The sequence below is a fragment of the Melopsittacus undulatus genome, chromosome Z (assembly GCF_012275295.1).
Source record: "Melopsittacus undulatus isolate bMelUnd1 chromosome Z, bMelUnd1.mat.Z, whole genome shotgun sequence".
Lineage (NCBI taxonomy): Eukaryota > Metazoa > Chordata > Aves > Psittaciformes > Psittaculidae > Melopsittacus > Melopsittacus undulatus.
In genome coordinates, this window is record NC_047557.1 from 10106511 (window position 1) to 10125422 (window position 18912).

Sequence of the window (18912 nt, forward strand, 5' to 3'; positions counted from 1 at the left end):
AAACCTTGAGCATTGTCCTCATCTCACAGCCATCGCCTGCTCTCCCAGACCCATGCATGGCTCTGGATGCCCCCCCCTTAGCCCTGACCCACGGCCCCCTCTCCTCCCTCCAGCCCCGGGCCTCTCTGCCTGAAAGGCTGTCAATCAGGCTGAATTGTCTGGTGGTTTTGTGATGTGGAAAGACTCCCACCAAGGAGTCAAGGGCCAGGCTGAGACCTTTAAACTCGATCCCATTTGCGTCTTAAATCAAACAAGAATCCAGGACCCAGGATGGAGGGGGAGTTTTAAGGGGATGCAGAGGCTCAAAAGCCTCCACTGCCCCCTCCCTGAGTTTTCCTGGACCCCCTTCCCCACGTGCACTGTGTGGAGCAGGACATGTGCCCATGGCCATGGAGTTTAGGGTTTTCTTCCCTCTGTAGCCCTTTGCTCTGGGTCTATCCCAAGACACTGGGGTTGGCAGCAATGCTTCCTTTAGTGCTGGCCCTTTGACCAAAGCCTGAAGCCTGGGGTTCATGGCAGGGAGGGTGCTCTGCTTTGAGCCCAAGGTTAAGGGATGTGCTGCAAAATGGAGACTGTGCCTTGTGGAAGGTAAGGTTTCTGGGATCTGCTGTTGGGAGCAGAGCTGGGCAGAGCTGTGCTCCCAGTGCCTCCAGTCTCACCAGTTTGTGGTGCATGGGAGGATGTGGGTGCAAAGGACAGGTCTGTGGCTGATGTTCTGCACACAATTGGAAGGTTAAAAGCAGTGTCTTTGCCTCCTCCCAAGACAGTGTCAGCAAGCTTGACCTTTTTGGACTGTTGTCGCTGAAGAGGGGAGAGTGCTTTGGTCTCTGTCCTCAGGGTGCCTGTATCTTGGTGGCTTGAATCACAGTGCCTTGTGCTGCAGGTCACCCACTGGTGCCCTTAGAGCGGAGGCGAAACCACAAGGAGGCATGTGAGGTGTCCTGGATTCCCCATCTGCTGCCAGAATAGAGCATCGGGGCAAGTGAAGAGACTTAAACACCCTTCTGTCGTGTCCATACTGTGTGTAAAGATGGGCTCAGTCTCCTGTCTGCAGAGGGAAATCACCTTAAATGGGAAGATCATCTTAAATATACCTACTTTTCCCTCTAGAAGAGGGTTTGACAGCAGCAGAGCTAGTGCTGCCTGGTTCCCCCAGGGGCTGAGCCCCATTCCATCTCATGCGGGCTCATGGGGGCCCTTGACCTAGCACTGCTGCAGAGAGGAGGGAGAGCACGGCTGAGTGGGGAACCAGCTTCTACATCTTGCTCATGGCTTCTCTGCCTGCCTGTGAGCAAAGAGTTCGCTTTCCCCTCTTTTATATTTCCAACTTCTTTTCAAAGTCCACGTAGGTGAGAGATTTCATTGTGTCTTCCCAAGGGAAAGTTGCAAATCTCTCTCCCGCTGACTGAGATGTGCTTTCAGGAGAAGCCTGGAGCTGCCTTAAGACATGTACAAGCTCAGAAATGCAGTGGCTGTGTTTGTTTTCGTGTTCTGGGCAAAGCCCGGGCTGCTGCCAATGCTAAGTAAATACAGAGCTGCCCTAATGAGTGACTGCAGTAGACAGGGCCGTGCTCGCTGCCTGCGTGAAGCCAGATGGATCTATCTGGGAACTTGAACAGCAGCCTCCTTGCGACTAGCTAAAGCAGAGCCACTGGCATTTGGATTACCAGCTCTCCTGTGCTTTTAACAGAGTGCCAATGTTTGACAAAACCATTAAGTTAAATTAAGCCCTACGCATTTCAAATGGATTCGGAGACTTCTGGCTGACTCGCTATTAGCAGAGCTGTCTCTTCTCCCTTTCGTCTTTCTCTTTTCTCCCCCCTCTCCCTCCTCCTCCGTTTTATTCCCTCTGTGCAGCTGGTTTTACTGCTGACATTTAAAAAGCAACATTCTGGGACTCAAGGAGAGACCTGGGGTTGGGGATGGCACTGCTGTGAGCTCAGGAATGCAGGGTCCCGCTGTGGTGGGCAGGGAGGATGCTTGGAAAGCATTTGCTTGGGGCAATCCCCGCATCTCACAACATGGACATGGGTTGGCCAGGGATGCTCCAGTCCCTGCAGAGCCCGCGGCTGCTTTCCTCTTGCCCATTGCCAGTGTTATTTATGGCATAGGCTGTTACTCTGCTGGGCCGTTTCCAGAGAGCAGGGAAGGATGCTTTGGGCTCCAAGGGGCTCACAGCGCAAGGGCAGGGGATAGCGGAGGGCATCTGTGGGAGCAGGAGCAGCAACAGCAGCATGCTCTGCCCAAGTCACCTTGACTTGCCTGGGGCGAAAGTGAAGGACTTTAGAGAGGCACAGGGCGATGACCTTGTAAATGGATGCATGACCCAACTGCTCCCCTGTGGCGTCGGCTGCTTTGTGTCCCTGATACCGCTCTTCACGCCTGTGGTGAATCACTGGGGCTAGGGGGTGGTTGCTGGGGTCTCATTTGCACAGCTGCATCTCAACTCTGCAAGCTCTGCTAGTCACTGGTGTGAACAATGCTGTCAGACTCCCCCTGCCCATCTAAAGTAGCTTTTCTTGGGGCAGGAGAATCTCTGTGGGACATCACTGCGGCTGCTGGGGGAGCTGTTGCTGCCCTGAAGTGTGTTTTGGGTGTGGGTTGTGGAGGGTGAGCAGAAAGCCCACTTGTGTCACTATCCCAGTGGAGGGATGGATGGCCTCTGCTTTGGGACCAAAGCTGAGCTGGGGTTTGAGTGGGGTGGAGAAAGAGGGAGGGTGGTGTCAGAGGGTGGGTTTAAAGGATAGAAAAACACAGGGGTGAGGGTTTTCCCAGTAGGAAATGTGCTGAGGGGTCTGATAGAGCTCATGGACCAGGGAGAAGACACAGCAGTTAGATGGTAAATCAAAACAGCTCGCTGGTGTTTGAGGCTTGCAGCTCTCTTTCTTAGCTGCTGCCCTGTAGTCCTGGTCCATGGAGGCACGTTGTGCCAAGTGCTGTCTTGGCAGACAACATTCCACGTAACAGCTCTGCCTGCAAGCTTCAGAGTATGAATTGAAGATGATGTGGGGACTGCGAGCATTGGAGAAGCTGGGCTGCACTGGAGCAGCCTTCCTGCTCAGTGTGTCACTGCTCCTTGCACTGAAATGCCCTCAAGCTCCTCTTGCCACTTGATCTTTGCTGCCTCAGCCCCATGTTTATCAGGTCACTGTAAGATGTGGCCAATTGATGCACGCAGGTCCCCTCTTGCTCTCCCTGTCACAGCTCTCCTGGAGGGAGGCCAGGAGCTGCTCCTCTAACTGGGAGAGACGTCATCAGAACAACACCATGGCTGGTCTTGGGTGTGCAAAGCTGGGGGGTTAAACTGTGGGAAGCACCTCAGGGTGTAACCTGCTTCCATTGACACCAAGCAAATGGTGCCTGTAGCCATATCTTCCTGATGTCACTGTGAGGGGCTGGAACTGGATGAGCTCTAAGGTCCCTTCTAACCCAAACCATTCTGTGATCCCTGCTGGGTGCAGCCTCCACCTCCCCATTAGTTTCTTCTTTCTCTGGGTGTTCTCTTATTATTTCCATGTTCATTAGTGCTGATATGCTCAATTGCATCAGCTTGTTTCGAGGGACCAAATGCAATCCTGCGCCTTCATTTGCATCCCTGCTGCCTAGCTGTTGCCCAGGCAATGCCAGGTGCTTTGACATCATTACCCACCCGACTGGCATCCTCTCTGCCCCATTAACCTTGTCATAATTGACTTCGAATTGAAGGAACTGGGAGGGGGAGGACATGGACTACTGTGTTGAAACAGCCACCGTTTACATTGCCATGGAGCAGGGCTCTTTGTTCTTTGAAGGAAGAACTGTGACAGTCAGTTATGGTTACAGCTAGATTTGGGAAGGGTTTCTTGCCCTCTAGGAAGCTGCGCAGTCTGTTCTGGTTTGCAAGATTCCCCCACCAGCATCTGCCTTGGGAATGTGATGTTAAAACTCATTGGAGGTTGTCAACAGAGAAACTGGAGGAGAAGAATGGTATAGGGATGTTGAGAGCAGCAGGTCTGTGCAGCCTGGGGAAGGGAAGGTGAAGCAGGGCATTAGGGGAGGGTCTTATTGCTGTTCTGAGCCCCTCAATGGGTGGGGAGGTGGACTTATTTTGGAAGCACCCAGCACCAGGGCAGCAGGTGAACAGCCCAATTTGGAGCATCTGATTACCTGTCAGTCACTGAGAAGTGCCTTGACCCCACAAGTGTGGTCAAAGACTGCAACAGGAATAAGAGATGGGAAAGGTCCAGCCTTTGAGATGCTCAGCTCTGACCTGTAGCAGGCCCTGTGTGACCTGAGCTGGATGGTTCTACTCCACCTGCACAGCATTAGGTTGAGATCTGGGTCAACCTATGTTATTCTACAGCTCTGATCCTAAATTCATTCTGGTAACTAACAATATTATCTTTCTTCTTGGTTAAAGCATTTTTCTTTTTTTTTCTTTCATTTTTTTTAAATTAAATACTAAAGTAGCATAAAACTTCTCTGGAGATTTTTCTATTTATAGGTAGATTAAGCTTTTGTCACACTTTCCTTTGGCCCCCTTTTGAGCCAAAGTCACCCAAACAGATGCTTCAGTACAGAATCTCTATCACTGAATTGGCATCTTCAACAAGCTTCACTGCACAGTCTTCTGTCAACTTGAGTCAATTGTATTTATTCACCTTCTGCTTGCACAGCACCACGGTGGCCAAGTCCTCCTGCCTGTGCTCGTGACTTGTGCTGTATGTAATTTGTTAGGCTTAATTGAGCTCCCCGAGGAGAAGGGTGATGTGCGACCGGATGGATGGAGATCTCATCATCAGCTGCTTGATGGCCAAACCCTGCAGAGTGGGTTCTGCTGGAGCAGGATGCAGGTCTGTCCAGCACAGCCAAGTGCTGTGGTTCTCTGTGCAAGAGAGGGGCTTCCCATGTGCTTCAGAGTTGAGGCAAAGAGGTGCAATGCTTGAAGCTTTACTGCCCCTTATTAAGGAATTATTATTCATTATTTATTAATATTTATTTCATTATTCATTACCTGTTACTTACTAAAAGAAGAGGTAATTCTGCACTGTTTCTGAGCTTTCCAAGTGGCAGAACTGAGAGACTTGTGGCAGAAGGGGTTTCTTCACCTCTAGCATCTCAGGTGGCCTAATCTTAACTGACTGACATGGGCTATTTCTTGCATTGCTTCATCTCCTCATCCTCTGCAAGATGAAGGAGTCCTCACAGGGACAACCAAAATGTGGGCTTGTTACTGTACAAACCTTTAAGTTCTACTGGAATGTGGTGATAGGGAAATTGTTCCTCCCTGCAAGCAAGATGATCTTTATATATTTCATCTGCAGTCAGTGAGCCACCGGCACAGCTCTGCCTCTCTTTACCCCTAGAACTAAAAGAGGTTAATATCAATTGGCAGCCTAATTTGTAATTAATAACTTGTTCTCTTTTCTTGAAATGGCTTGCAGAGCGGTTGACACCAGGGGCTCACATAGCCTGCAATATGCTGGATCAAGTGTGGAGGAGCATCCTGAGATTTGCAGGGGTGGGTTTGGAGATGGAGGTTGTTGGAAAGCAAGGAAACAGCCCTGGCAGGAGAATGTGATATGATGTGATGACTGTCCTGGAGATGAGTGTGGGGGCTTGGAAGTCTAATGCTTTTCTGCCTGCATCTAGGAGCACTGGTTGATAAACCTGGGGCAAGTCTTGCTTTAACTTGTGGCACTACTGTGCAGACATCTATGGTGGGAGGGTTTGGGAGAGGGGCATGCAGAACACTCCAGGAGCTTCACTGTCCTCTCACCCTTGCAATCCTATGAGAGCCAGCCCAGCAGTGCTGGGGGTTGTCCGTGTGTTTGGTGGGCACTGCAAAGGGCTGGCAGGGCCATTGCTCCCCTCTGCTTGTGGGAGCTCCTGCTGCAGCACAGATTGAGTGTATCCTGGAGCTGCAGTCCAACTTGGGATCTTCCTGATTGGGATTGACATATGTCATCTTCCTTGAAGCTCTTGGTGGGTTTTCCTTCCCTGCCTACATGGCTTGTTGCTTTCCTGGTCACACTAGCTGCTGGGGGGAACTCTGACTTGTTGAGTGCCTTTTGCACAGGGAGCAAAGGTCCCTGCAGTGAACAAATTGGGAAGTGCCTTCCAGAAGTGGCAGTGAGTGAAGTGAGAGGCAATAGAGTATGCACCCATAGAGGTGCAACCAACCTGGGGTCACCCAGTGAGGGTGAGTTTGACCTTCCTCATACCCTGTGGCTACCTACTAGCTATGTTGTTCTCAAAGTAGCTTTTTGAATACTGTCCTGCAAGGAATAAGAGAGAAGAGGTAGATGTAATGGTGATGATCCTCCTTTCTCCCACTCCATGTGAGCGGTTGAGAGGCCTCCTGCCTTCCATGTTCTTCCCATCCTTTGCATGGTCTGTCTCTCATTTCTCCAGTGTCTGTGCTCATTGTAGGACATTAAGAGGTGTGTTTCTTTTCCTTCAACATTTATTTCTGAACGACTGGTTGCTGCTTCATTTTCTGAGAGCTCCAAAAAAAGTGACTATGACATGTATAGGGAGAAGAACACTTCTATACTTCAAGTTACAGAAGAGATGGAACAGGCAATGCAAAGTGGATATGTACAGCCTTGGGAACTCCTGGAGAATAGTGGCAGGATACCAGTGCTGGGTGATGCTGCGCATATCTCAGTTTGGCTGGGACACCGGTGTCTGATGGGCAGTCAGTTGTAGGTCACTCCAGCCTTGTCTTTACTATGTGAGTTGGTGTAGCTGGGTTTGAGCTCTTCTTCTTTCCTGTATTTCGACTTTTCAGTGATCATCTGCTTAAGACAAGTGTTCCCTTAGCATCTGAAGCCCTTTCTGTGCAGGGAGAGATTTACATCTGGGTTGTTTGGAATTCATTTGCCATCCAGTGGGTCTCATGTCTAGAAAGGTCTTCATTCGGGGCAGAAGCTGAGTTAATATGCACTGGAAGGCAGACATGCTTTGTTTTGCATATTGGTTTCTTCTCACCGAAATCCCATCTGAGGTATTCTATTATTGAAGCCATGTTAGGGGGCATGGCAGCCTCCCTGTGAGGCTGGGAAAAGATAACTACCCTGAAAGGTGCAAATTAAACCTGTCCTTTGCTATAAGCAGCTATTGCAGTGTTAACGTGGACTCTTCTCCAGACTTTTGATGCTCTTTACCTGCAACTGAGGAAACAATGCTCACAGAAACAGTCCCATGGGAAGCAAAGCAGGCTCCAGAGTTCAGTTTGCAGCTAGGCTGGATGAAACACTCCTAAAATTCAGGGGAAAAGCGCCAGAGGGTCTTTAACTCTCATTTGAAACAGCTCCTGGAATGATCACACAGGGCACAACGTTTTTGTACAGCCTGCCTAGGAAAAAGGACACTTGGGAAGAGCGGCTGCATCTGAGGGATTTTTGGTGTGAAACTTGATTACACAGAAACTTCATTCTTCCTTACATGAGTGCCAGACTTGGGACCTGTGGGTCATCTCCTGTGTCTTCCCATGGTTGTATCCTCCTGTGGCTGCCCGAGAGCTCACTGTCAGCTCCCAGCACTGTTACTGGTGGTGTTTCTGAATCCCAGGAAGCTCTATAACCATGAGTACATTGGGAAGGCTCCTGATGGAGTGGGGCAGAGACACCTGCAAACACCTCTGTAGGGAAGGCAGCTCCAGCTGCAAGTCTGGAGATTAAAACCAGGAGAGGCCATAAACCCTATTTGCTGTTAAGAAGCTCTTGGTGACTCAGTGCTCCTCTGTGCTTTGAAGATACAGTCCCCAACTCATCCCAGCTTAGGGCTGCTACTGAGGCTCCAAGTAAGGCTAGGTTGGATGAAGCCTTGGGTGATATGGTTTAGTGTGAGGTGTCCCTGCCCATGGCAGGGGGGTTGGAACTAGATGATCTTGAGGTCCTTTCCAATCCTAACTATTCTATGATTCTATAGCTGTTTCATGCCCTGCAACAACATCATCATGGCTTTGACAGGTAGAAGGTGATGGCAGTGGACTGGCATCAATACTTGAGCTTTCCTTCACCTCCCCTTGTGCCCTGTGGAGGGAGAAGCACCCATCTGTGATGCTGGGGCTGTGCCACATGCAAAGGTGCTGGTGGAGAACTGGCTGTGGGCTACACAGGGTTAAGCAGACATTGACAGTAAACAGGAAGAGAGGACAAAAGCAAGTCTGCTGTAATTATGTAGCATTTATTATTAATACGCTGGAATTGCTGGAAGCAGCCTCTGTAATGTGAATACTGATACAGAGGTTCAGAAGACAATTTAGCTCTCATCTGTCTGTTTATTAGCTCCCTCAGCTCTGGCAGCCAACAAACTAAAGCCTCATTTGCTACTGCCTTGTTGCACCCCCTCCTTTCCCCCCCAAATTCCTTGCTATTTCCATAAAGAAGCATGTTCTTTGTTCATCCTCCCGCTGTGCACCGCAGCGATGTGTGGTGTGATCCCAGATAACAAAGCAGACTTTAATCCTTGACCTGAGCCTGCTTGTTTGCAAGGTATGGCCAAAAGCACGACACTGGGCTGTGCAGAGCCGTTGCTGTTCTGAGACCAGCAAAGGCATGGCGAGTGCTGGCTTGGGATGTCCTGCATCTCAGGGTGCAGAGATGCTCATCCTTGGGGCAGCAGCCTTAGCAGGACCATGTTGCATGGGCTGGCTTGGGGTCCCCAGTTCATAAAGGGGCTGTGGCAAGGGGAAGAGGCAGGCAGGAGACCTATGTGCTCCTTTAGGGAGATGGCTAGAAATAATTAAGGGCTGCTGTGGTGGAGAGAACAAGAAGTTGTTAAACCAGCTGTCAGGGAGTGCAACAGGTTTGTTTTTTCTTCTGTGGCTTGGTAGGATCTGTCATTCTAGCTTCTGTCCAAGTCTCTGAGCTTCAGCCTGTTTTTTTCTGCATATCCCAAGCCTATAGGACATGATTCCCTCATGTATTATACAGTAGTTTAAAGAGGATTAAGACAATAGCTAATCTAAGTGATGAATGATGTAGATTGCTCAGCCTCTGAGCCACCAGGGTTTTTCTTGCACACAGATTAGTCAGCTCAGTAGCTGAATATTGGGGCAAACATTATAAATCCATGCAGATAAGCCTCTCTGGCTTGAACAGGATAGAAGTGTTTCGAAATGGGCTTCGACACTGCTCTGTGTCTTGTCACGGCATCTGCTGCCGCGTCGCTGACACGACGGATGGGGAAGGAGGCCGATGGCTGCTGACGCACAGCCCGGGTGGCCAAGGAAATACAGCATCCAGCACATCTCGGTCGATGCTGTTATCAGATAGATGGTGGCAGGAGAAGGGATCAATGCTGCTCGCCTCCCTGCCACTGGAGCTGTCTATTTGCTTGTTGAGATCAGGGGGGCCTGATCCAGCCTCAGAGGTGGGGGCCTGCAGCAGGATAATGTGAGCTAGGGAAGGTTTCACATGCATGAATGGGGCTGGTGTGGCTGGTACCTGCCCTCTATCCCAGCATCAGCACTGGAATGATGTTGGCAGCTGCCAGGGAGCACGATCCATAGGAGAGAGCTTGGGACTGACAGTGGGTTGTTCCTAAGCTTTGAAGCAGAAGGGTTTAAACCTTTCATTTATATGTCTGGTCGAGTCTGTCAGAGTTGTGTCAAATATTTTTGACAAGCAAAAATGCCATTTGCTTGAGCTTAATGAAAAATGATTTTTTTTCCTCTTCCCGCTAGCAACTAAAAGAATTGTAGTTTCAATTGCAGACCCAAAAAGCTCCTCAAGACAAAGACACACAATACAAACCCAAAAAACCCCAACCCCTTCTGATAGCTGCGAGAGTTAGCTGTTGGAATAGACTCATTTGGTGTTTTGGGCATGTGTAAAATGAGGGTCTGGAGAGCATTCAATCATATGGTATCTTCTTTTATGAAGCTTTCTGGGCATATTATTCTAATGATGTTTAATGGCACTGATTTCTTCATCCTAACTGAGTGTGTCTTTTCCCAGTCCCACATCATTCTAATTTGCTCCTCTTATGAGAAGTATGAGAGTTGGGACTGGCTTGACTCACTGCAGATGAAATGTTGTCCTGGTGGCTGTCTCATCCCTCCTGGTGGGGATGCAATCATCCCAACATCTGGCTTTCTATGGCTGAGGGTTGTGTGGAGGCAAAGCTGCATCAGGACCAGGATTGTCAGAGGACCTCTTCTTGATTTTTCCCAGCTCCTCCTGAAACCATTGGTTTTCTGCCATATAGTAAGGAGTTATGTGAGCATCATGGTTTGGCCAACACAGGGTGCCTAGCCTGAGGTCCTGTGGCTGAGTCCTGTCTCCTTCTTTCCTTTCCTTCTTCCCAGACTGTAAAGTCATGGTGTGCTTGGTGTGCCCTGATGCACAAACTGTTTTGTTCCCCTTTCTCTAAACCTCTTGTGGTCTCATTACTCCCTTTCTGAGAGGAGAGAGAACCAGAGCTGTGTGTGGTGTCCAAGTGACAGTTGCATAGTAGACTTGTACAGTGGCAGCACGGTCTGGTTTGGAGCTGGGTCTTGCTGGACCCTGGGGCACAACTCCTCTACTCTGCAGGACATGGTACAAGCACTGCTCAAAAACATGGGGTGGATCTGTGTCTGCATTTTATCTGGTCTCCTCATTGAGTGAGAATGGGTCAAAATCCAGCCTGGGTCATGGCTGGCTGTGCAGAAGATCTGGGTGCTACAGCTGGTATTGCACATTGAACCCTACAACTGGCTGGATAGCGTGGGGCTGAGACACAGGATGCTGCAGACATGGGAAAAGGGTTTGTGTGTGTGTTTTTTTTTGTTCTTTTTTACCGGAGCCTTCCTCTTTGAGCACAGATCTCCCACCTGCATAACGTAACCCAGTGCTCAGCAAGGGAGACTCTTGCTTCGGTACCAGCTTGGAGAAGGGTAGGGCAGTGAGACAAGCCTATGAACACACACTACTTATCCTGCAGCTGAGAGGTTTAGCTTGTGCATCCTGAGTCAGTACCAGGCTGTGTCACAGTCGGGTCCCCTGCCTTGCATTGCATCCCCTGGGAGCTGCCAGGAGCCTGCCTGAGCCGTGCGGTAACATGGGTCTCAGGGATGCAAGCAAGGTCAGATGTCTGCTCAGAAATGAGATTGGCGATGATGCCACCGGTGCTGACAAATGGCCTGTCGTTAATCTCTGACTCATGGCAGCTAAGGGCAGAGGTGGAAGAAACCCATGAGGTCACTCACAACCTTTCTCCCCAGGGAGGTGCACAGAACTTCCACCCTGTACCTTTCTGGATGGGGTGGGTGCCCGTCCCCATCCAAGATTGATGGGGGTCTCTTCATACCCACCTGGCCTGAGTGCTTGTGTGCAGGTGAAGGTGCACAGCATAACTCCAGTATAGCTCCAGTCAAGCTCCTAAGCATCTATGAGCCAGCTCCATGGTGCAGGGGGAGTGAAACCCCTCTTCGGGACCGGGTTCTGGCATGTGGTGTAGCTCTGGCTCAGCAACAGCACAAGCAGGAAGAAAGGTTGAAATAAAGCTTGTGTCATCAGCGTGGTGTAATACCGTTGTGATACACAAGGTGCTGTGCTGCTGGGAAATGCTGCAGGGAGCTGGGGGAGACCAGACCTGGGATGCTCAAACCCTGGCTGTGCTCCCCTTGCCAGAGCATTGGTTTGGAGCCAGCTCTGTTGCTTGCTGTGGTCCTCCCTTGCTTTCTAGTCCTTTTCAATGCTTTCTATAGAAAATTCTTTCCTTGCTTGCAAAGGACTGCTTGGGGCTTATAGCCAGAATATCTAGGACCTCCTGTGGTACTGGATGCTGGAGGACATGCTGCAATCACTGCCCAGCCATGCTGGCAAGGGGCAGTGCTTCATTTCAGAGCTGCTGTCGACTGTATGAGTACAAGCTTTGTGTACGTGTGCAGAGCAGGTGACTTTCTTATTTGAATTATTTGGGGTGCTTGCTTTGATCTCTTCCTGGAGGAAAGGAGACACAAGAATTCCACCTCTGACTCCCTCCAGATGCTTGAGCCCCTCGGGTAACACTGGAAAGTTGATGGGCAGCAGGAGACAGGGGTACATGAGATGTGGTTTATGTGCCTGGAAGGGCAGAGGGGAAGGGTGCACTGATGGGAATGAGGTGATGCTTGTATCGGGAGCATGAGGGCTGCCCCCAGCCCAGCCTGCAAGCAGCTGCAGCACAGCCCAAGCTGTGCCTCCAGGATCCTCCCCCTCCGCCTCTGCTGAGCTGCAATTTCATTTTTCACTTTTCTTCCATCCCCTCTTAACTGGAAGAAGTCCTAAATAAAGTTGCTGTCACTTTTATTTATGGGCACAGGGGAAGAGACAGACAAAAAGCCTGTGTGCTCCTGACAGCTACAAAGCAGCCGGCTGTTTTTCTTCGCTCGCGTTGGCGAAGCAATCGATCCGGCCGCAGGCAAGCACCCTCCTCTGGAGCATGGGGCTCCTGTGTCCCCCTGCCCAGGGGGCTTCAGGAGGATGGATGGGAAGGGGTTCTGCATCCTGGCTGCTGGCCATGGGGCTGTCAAAGGGACAGGCTTGTCCAAAAACACCTGTCCTAAAGTTCTGGACCCGGAAAATACAGATGCGTGAATTCGCCTGCTTTAAAAATCCATCACAGGCTTCTTGTCTCCATCTTGATTGGTTCCAGTGAGGTCAACTTTTTTTAATAACTTCTGGACTTCGGCAGGGAAAACTATTTCCTTCAGGAAATAATATAATTAAGGCTGCCTGACACTTCTGATTATAAGCCCCTGTCTTCAGTTGCTTGAAACCACGCCAGCCTTTAACCATTTGGACTGAAACTTCACATGTCTCTGCCTCCGGCTGAATTTTTTTGGAAAATTTTTAGCAAAGAGGGTTTTAAGCTGTTCTCAGAATACAGTTTTGGGGAGAAAAAAGCATTCGTTTATCCACAGCTTAAGGAAAAAAAAAGCAAACAACAAACAAGAAGAACTCTTGCAGTTGTCATGCCGAAGAAACTCCAGTATCTTCATGCTGTGAGACCAGATCTGATAGTTGTGGGGAAGGTTTTCAGCCAGACATCGGGGATCTGCTTGTTGCTGACACCACGAAAATCCACTTTCCCCCTTCCAACTTGTGAGCCTCTGTAAAAGGCTGCTGTGTGGGTGTATTATATATAGTGTGTGCGGGGAGTATACATAGTGTGTGCTCCCACAGCAGGAACTGCGCTGCTTTACCATGTGTGAGTGCAGAACCTATGCCCTAGCCTGGCTGATGGGAAACTATGGGCCCCTTCTGTTGGTGCAAGTAAAACTCATCGATCCCTGATCCATGGAGCCCTGGCTTGTGTGGAAGAATGGTTTGTGGAAATGCTGTGTGTTTGGCTTAGCCCCACTGCAAGAAGTCATTCATTTATCTCTTAGTCCTTGCCGTAGCATGCAGTTGCATCATGTAGGACATGCGGCTGGCAATGTGTTCTGGGCTTCCTTCAGTGTTTTTGTAGGTTCATAGAATGGTTTGAGTTGTAAAGGACGTTAAGATCATCCATTCCCAACCACGTGCCATGGGCAGGGACACCTCACACTAAACCATGTAACCCAAGGCTTCATCCAGCCTGGCTTTGAACACTGCCAGGGATGGAGCATTCAAAACCTCCCTGGTCAACCCATTCCAGTACCTCACCACCCTAACAGTAAAGAATTTCTTCCTTATATCCAATCTAAACCTCTGCTGTTTAAGTTTTAACCCATTACCCCTTGTCCTATCACTACAGTCCCTAATGAAGAGTCCCTCCCCAGCATCCCTATAGGTCCCCTTCAGATACTGGAAGGCTGCTCTGAGGTCTCCACGCAGCCTTCTCTTCTCCAGGCTGAACAGCCCCAACTTTCTCAGCCTGTCTTCATACGGGAGGTGCTCCAGTCCCTGATCATCCTCGTGGCCTCCTATGAACTTCCTGCAGCAGCTCCGTGTCCTTCTTACATTTTGTGGGGACCTGTTTAAATATTTAGTGTTTTTGCACTACATGAATTGCAGCTTCCTCCTAACTCAGATTGTTAGCTACAGAAATGGCCAAAACAAGAGTATTTCTTGGAGGCAGCCCTATCAGGTCCTGTAAAGCAGGTGTCACATTGATGAAGTGTCTTACTTGTGGCATTGCTGGCATCTCAAGTCCTGGTGATGTCAGGTGAGATCAGAAGTGGTACAAGCCCTGCCCCAGGACTCGTCCCTACTCTATGGCTGATGATTTTTGCTCCTTACCTGAGCCTGCCTGATCTGTCATCAAGGCTGTCCCCTGTTTTTGGCTCAGTGGTTGCTGTTGGCCTGATCCAGTTCCTTCAGCTGGCTTTGGATGTGCTGAGCTCCTCCAGAACCCAATTTGACCTCAGCAAATCCATGCTTCAACTTCCATGGAGAAAGCTAGGCTGCTGGACCTGCTCATCCCATGAGGACAGGACATAGTTGTGTCAAGGGGTGTCAGTCCTTTCCATTCAAGCAGGTTCCAGGGACACCTCTCAGCAAAGACATTAGGATTCAGCACTTTGTACCCAGCATCACATGCTGTTACTGTGAGAGCATCTTTCCTACTTGAGCAAAGGATCTTGGCTAAAAGCTCCCAAAGGGTGCTTGTTGCTAAGCCCATCTCTCTTGTTACACCCCTGCCAAACAAAGAGCAACAGCTCAGGCAGGTCCCTGGCAGGTACTGGCAAATGAGTTTTGCTGCTTGTTGTCACCTGGTCTCGTAAATTCATAGAGTGGTTTGGGTTGGAAAGGACCTTAAGATCATCCAGTTCCAACCCCCCTGCCATGGGCAGGGATGCCTCACACTAAACCATGGGTCTGTCTAACCTGACCTTGACCACTTCCAGGGATGAAGCATCCACAGCTTCCTTGGGCAACCCATTCCAGTGCCTCCCCACCCTTACAGTAAAGAACTTCTTCCTTATACCTAACCCGAACTTCCCCTGTTTCAGTTTAAACCCATCACCCCTTGTCATATCGCTACAGTCCCTGATGAAGAGGTTCTCATGTGTGTGTGTAACATCAATCCAATTAAAACTCAGACAATAAAACACCAACACAAAAAGCTGCTCTGGCATTCAGAGCTAGGGGGGGTTGGTGGAGTGGAGCCCTTTCCCCTCCTTGCCAGTCACTTGTCAGCTCCAGGGTGCATGGCAGAGCAGCTTTTGAGTGATGGGGCATTGCGGGTGTTAGGCTTGGGGCAGCTGGAGTTAAATTTCTCCATAGCTGACACCTGACAAGCATGATGAATGGCTGTACACCGTGGCTGCCGCTATGACAAACGGTCCACTTCCCTCATTTTAAGCTCTGGGAAAACTTTTTAATTATTTCCCATTGCTTTGCAAATGAGGGTTTTTCCACGAGGCACCAGGCAGAGCTTGGGGGGTATTAATCATCTATTTATTTAGTTATATATTTAGTTGTTATTTACTTAGGTTTCATAGGCAAGTGAGGGGTGAATGGGATTGTAGTCTGGGTTTCTATAGCATCCTCCTGCTGACTCCCCTGAGCTTTGGATGGGGTCCCCGTAAGGGCTCTGGCAAAGCTCATCAGCTTGGGGTTGGGTGCTAATTAAAGCATGTGGTGCTCCAGGCTTGGAGTCACTGTTGCCCTTGGGAAAGTGTCTCTGCAGGAGCAACTCCCAGACTTTCCTCTTGCCAGTGGATTTGGCTCCTATTTTTCATTTTTAATAATGCAGAACCATAAGACTTTACTTTTTTTTCTCCTCAAAGCATTTAAAAAGGAGGTGGGGGGAGGAACAACGCAAGCTCAGCCACAATAGCTAGATAATGAGAGCGGATCTCGACTGATAATTTGTTTGTCTAACACAAAAAGCATATTTGCTGCTATAACTGAAGGCACTGCTGGTTACAGTAATGCCTCAGACACATAGCACAGAAGAGCTTCTCTCCTGCTTCCAGTCCTCAGTGTCTGTGCTGCAAAGCCATACGTGCATACTTTCCCCTTCACACTCCCAGGTTCAATCGGATTGGCCTCTCCCTGCACGGTTTAACACGTGTGTGAGGCTTTTCAGGATTAGGGCTTAGGCAGTGCAAGACCTTGTGGACAAATGCCTTGGTGCGGGGCTGACATTTCAGTGCTGTTTTGTCTGGGGAGGGTTGCTGTCCGTCTTGAAAGAAGACCCGAGATGCCCCAAGGTGCAGTGGTTTTTTGTCCCTTTCTCCTTTTATGTCTATAAATCGAAGTTAAGCAAATGTGTGTTTATGGGGCTGGACTGTGATGCTCCTGTGGAAGGACTCTTCATCTAACCTAGCATCTTGTTCACACTTACTTACCCCCAGCTCTCAGGGCTGGAAAACGGATGCCTCTCTCCCTTTGGCTGTTCTCTATACTTGGAGAGATGGCAGAGCTCCACCTGGTAACCTGACTGTGTGTCTCTTCTCTTTTGCTGAAGAAAACCCCAGATCTGAGCGGTGGAGGTTGGTCAAGCAGCCAGAAGAGTCTTCCACACGTTGGTGAGAAGCTGGGGACTCCCCAAGGACTTTGGACTAGTGAAAAGGTAAGAGGTTAAAACACTTGCGCACCCAATTTGTCCTGTTTATGTGCTCTGGGCCAGCTGGGTGTCAGGCCATGTGTCTTTTGGTGTTTATTAAAGCGTGGGAAAGGGTTGATCCTATCTCTGGTGTGTGAGCAGCTCCGTGGCTGCTGTGCAAAGAGGGCAGATTCTGACAGTGTTTCTTTAGGTTGTAGAGGGCCAAGTTTGGATGAATAGCGTGGAAAATGCACATCATGGGCTGCACATGGGAAGCTTCTCCATAGGAGCCCTCCCATATGAAATCCTTTGGGACAGTTCAGGGATTCGTGGTCTAACTGGGGTAGCAGAGCTCCTGTGGTAGCTGAGCTACTCTGGAGCAGGCAAGTGTCACCCAACCCTGCTTTGTGATCCCACCTCTCACAGACAAGCACAACTTCAAGCTCTCGGGTCTGTGGGATGTTCTTTCTGCTTCTGGGGGCTGCAGCATCACAGGTGTGATGAACTTCCCTGGGCTCTGAAAAGGGCTGCATCCCCTTAGGAGACCATGACCATCACCAGCTATGGTCAAGGGGGTGTCCCACCTCTGAGACCTGTTGCAAATGTGCTTTGTGTGGGGCTGTGATAACACAGTGTTGCTTGAGAAGAGATCTGGGGTCATCTCCAAGCTATGGGGACCCTGTTGGATTAGGAAAGGGGCCTATGGAGTGTGTTGCCCCACTTGGGAACACGGACCCTGTGGAAGCTGGTGCTGTGCTTGAGAAATGAAAATGATGAATTAAAATTTAACAAGTCTCTAAATGCCAGGCAAGGACATCTTAAGTGTGAATTGTCACCATTTGACTAGCGCAGCCTCCCACTTAGCTAAAGCTGCATGGATTTAATTATGTTGATCTTGGAAAAGCAATAACTTAAACCAAAGAGGACAAACTGTTGGCCAAAACAGCATGAAGTGCCATGAATTTTCCCTGCACAGCTCCCCTGCTCTCTCCCCTTGCATCATACTTCACAGGGGTGTTTCACAGTCCCCCTTGCTCTGTAATCAGCAGAGTCCTGTATCCTCTGAGCCACAGGCAAGGGCAGAAATCCTCCCTATGTGCAAGACTCCGGATTAAACAGCTCAAGGTTAAGGGACCTCTGGGGTGGGCATCACCTGAAGGAGCCACAGTGCGGAGTGGACCAGGGATGCTCTGCAGTAACAAAACCCTGCCCTCAGGACTGTCTGGTGGTGTCATCCACGGAGTGATGTAAGATAAGGACCTCTTCCCTCCCATCTTTGGTGTGGACCAGCCCACTCATGGGACTCCTCGCATCTCTGCAAATAGAGCAGCTCGAGGAGTGTATATCGCTAATAATACCAATTACTGTTACATGCTGCTACAAGGTACACAAGCAGTAATGGGATCCAGGGGGGATGAAATGAAAGCGATATAATGCGGTGAGATAAATTAGCACTGTAAAATTAGCCACGGGTCTAGTCAGGGATCTGACAAGTGCGTCGCAGCTTCAGTACAAGCACTGAGCGCTGCTGAATTGGATTTAGTGGCCCAGAGCAAAGCAGATGGGAGCAAGGGAAAACAGAGTTTGAGGGGTCTCCGTACACACATGCTAATGGTTAACTCTGCTTGTTTCTTCCTTGGCTTTGCTGAATGATATGTCCCCTGGTGCCTGCTCATACACGGCAGAAGAAGAATAAAAGCCCAGCCCCATTGATGTGCTGTTGAAGTAGCTTCAGTCTGGCAGACATGGGAAGGGCATTGGAGAAGCAGCAGGAGGCTGGTCCTGCTGCCAGCCTTGGTGCCCCAGCTGCTGGCCCCTGCCCTTCATCATCCCTGTGGGCTTCCTCGCCTGGATTTGCTCCCAAAGGATCATCAGGGGGTTCAAGTGGGATGTGTGGCAGGCATTTGTACATGTTTTAGCCTTGTAGGGAGGGCAGAAAGCTGTTTTCTGCTCCTCATGTTGCAGCCTGGCCTGTTTTTCCATGCCTGGCTGGTCACTGGGGCAGAAGCATGACTGGAGCCAGGCATTCTGCACCATGCCTGTTCACCAAGGGTTGTGCAGCCATCTCTTTCCAGCCTAGATACACACATTATCCTTCCCCCCTCTGAAGCAGAGGGTGGAAACCAGGAGATGGTTTTTGTGCCTTGGGGAGGCTGGGAAATGGATGTGGCGAGCTGCAGTGGGATCTTCTTCCTGGTGGCTCATTAGGACAGGCTCCACTGAAGGGATGCAAACAGTCCTGCCCGTGAGCGATGGATGGCCAAAGAGAGCTGCTTACAGATTGGTAAATGCAGGCTAATTGCATGTTTAGTGGCTGACGCATTACACAGGATCTAGGGAGGAGCAGGCATGATTTAGGTCTGGTTTGATAAGGCATGTCATGTGGCTCACTTAATAGCAATAATAAAAGGGGGAGAAAAATACTGAATATGCTTTGTAGTGCTCTGTGGTGGAGCAGTGTGGGGCAGAGGGCTTGTA

General features: G+C 49.8%; 1 protein-coding gene across 3 annotated transcripts in view; it reads left to right on the plus strand.

Annotated features, from left to right (window-relative positions):
- CNTFR (ciliary neurotrophic factor receptor) overlaps positions 1–18912 on the plus strand; it is a 204577-nt gene that overhangs the window by 36861 nt on the left and 148804 nt on the right. For all 3 annotated transcript variants that reach the window (XM_034072899.1, XM_034072898.1, XM_034072900.1), the window contains exon 2: positions 16357–16461. The gene's annotated coding sequence lies outside the window, so the exon portion shown is untranslated. The remainder of the gene's footprint in view (positions 1–16356; positions 16462–18912) is intronic.